Source organism: Amblyomma mixtum, chromosome 4 (assembly GCF_055824585.1).
Source record: "Amblyomma mixtum isolate Tamu chromosome 4, ASM5582458v1, whole genome shotgun sequence".
Taxonomy (NCBI): Eukaryota; Metazoa; Arthropoda; class Arachnida; order Ixodida; family Ixodidae; genus Amblyomma; species Amblyomma mixtum.
In genome coordinates, this window is record NC_143015.1 from 70,829,484 (window position 1) to 70,831,961 (window position 2,478).

Genomic DNA, 2,478 nt, shown 5'->3' on the forward strand with positions numbered 1-2,478 from the left:
GTTGCATCAGGGACAGAGCTCCGAAGAATATCATTCTTTCTTTTTTTTCTGAAAGCTAGCGCTGAGGCGCTGTAGTAGGGCCGCTACAAGGAGTAGGTTTTTGTATCCGCAATCCTCAAAATATATGGCAACTTCGTATTATATAACAGTATAAATATATCGCAATATGTCATACTGTCTTTCGAATTTTTCGAAACTTTCGAACTCGAAACTTTTCAGCGTGTCCTGGACTAACACTGGCAAGTGGCCGCCAAACTTTTCAAGAGAAGGCAGAGCTTAAGCGTCATAGGAAAGACATCGGGAGTTGAAATAACACACGCTAGCACTCCACGCTGGGCGTCAGTGAAGCTCCCGTAATCATCTTATGCATGTAGAGGATCTGTTCTGTCATGCCGATATTTATGCCGCAAGCACCTTCACTTTCTAGTGGGTAGCACGCTATAATCTCTACACACTGAATGAAGTGTGCAGAGTCATCGAAAAATTCTTACGGGGTAAAGCATAACGAAAAAAAATGTATTGCTGCGTAACCTGCCTAGCCAGAAAGCTGGTATTTGTTTCATCGGATGGAACACCCATTGAAGCCCACTCTCATTTCCGTTATATTCAACTCCTCTGCTTCATCGCGCAGAAGTAACTTTTTTCTTGACCCCCGTATCCTCTAAGTTGTTGCGGTCCCTGACTCCATAACAAGTTATAACCTCTGTTCGCCTACGGTTGGGGAAAGTACTCAAGCATGTAATGTGCATTTATATCGAGACGCTCAAGGAAGCTAGACATTGCGATTCGTGGCCAGTGCTTTTTATGTGCAACAAGTTAGGGGAAATGTTAGTAGACTATCGGAACCAGAATTATATTCACGGGGTGACATTATGCATACAGGTGTCGTGGTCGACCCCTGTACGCTTCTGCTCTCTGTGCAGGCAAGCCTCATCCGGCATGCGGTCTCAACCAAGTCTGGAAGACGTGCGTCAGCCACTCGTGCGCTGAGACCACCTGCGAGAAGCGGACCATCGGGTCATCCTGTACTTTAGACTGCGCGAGTGGGTGCTTCTGCTCTCCTGGCTTTTTCCGCAACGCCCAGGGAAACTGCGTCACCGAGGACCAGTGCCCAGCGCCAGGGGCACCACTGTTCCTATACCGGCCATCGGTGAGGATTGCGCGAGGGCCAGTATGAACCAGTGCTGGAAGCTTGACCGTTTTTCTGTAATCAGCGCGTCGACAGTGTACACTTCAACTGCAGTTGCGTCCTATATGCGGAACACGTATCCAGTCTGACCACCTACGTTATGAGGCTTCCAGTAGAGTCAAATGTTGTACCCAACATCACCCGTAGTCACCACGTTTGAGCGCTCTTTTCAGAGACGCTTCTCCATATGTGCCATATGGCAGCACCACCTAGAAGAAGAAGTAGACCCGCACAACATCCTCTTTCAGGTGCCCACGTCAATAGTGTGAGCAGGCACTGTCAAATGGGCAGGATCCATAGGGCTCAAGCCTGCTCGCTGCACGACATGAAAGACGGTCACGTGCTCGTCCATATCGCTTGCCAGAATTCTTATATACGTGCCGAGGCCTTGTAAATCTAGGCGGTGTTGACCTAGCTCGGTAAAAAAGACCGTACTAAAAGCTTTCTGCTTCTAACTTTCACGCTCTTACTCAGTTCTCAAACTGCCCACACACATATGCAGATATAGAACACTGCCTTACATAGTGCCACTCGGCTTTCCAGTCTCCCGCCTATCCTCCCCACCTCCTTTAACATGGCCCATCTGGCTCGCCACCCTGGGACCCGAACATGAAACGCGCCCTCGTCACCTTGGCCCAGCACCTTTTAAACGCCTACTTTAAAGGCTATTTTAGTAAACGTGTTACACCAACACCACCCACATTTCCAACATGCATGCCACAGATAAATGATTTACAGGGATATTAAATAAACATAGCTAATTTTCCATGCAGACTGAAACTTCTAGAAAGCCGACAGGTGTGTATCAATAGAGGTTTAAAAATGCATCTTGCCTTGTTGCAGCGAGGAGTTTCTAGTTTCATTCCAACTCAAACATAGGCTTCTAGTTTTCATGCTCGATACCTCTGTGGTGTAGCCGTTTGGAGCTTATGAAACAACCCTCCCGTTAATTATTTTTACGCCTAAAACGCCGCGGGGCTTTGCGAAAGCAAGACAGAACTGAATACCCACTCGTAAAATTCAAGAAATGCATTTTTTTTTGTTCCTGCCACAAATGGGAGCATTAGTGCCAGTCCTCGTTACTAGTGGAGTTTTTTAACACGTTTTCTTCGGTAACATTCGGATGTGTGTCTGGCGGCTCTGTTTGGAGACTTGCAACTGCGCCGATGGGAAGGAATTCAGTCATCAGCGAGCTACTCTAAGAGCATGAGAGCTATTTATGAAGTGTTCGGGAGTAATGTATTATGAAAGGCAAGCTCCTATCAAAGTTTTCTTTTTTTTGCCGACAA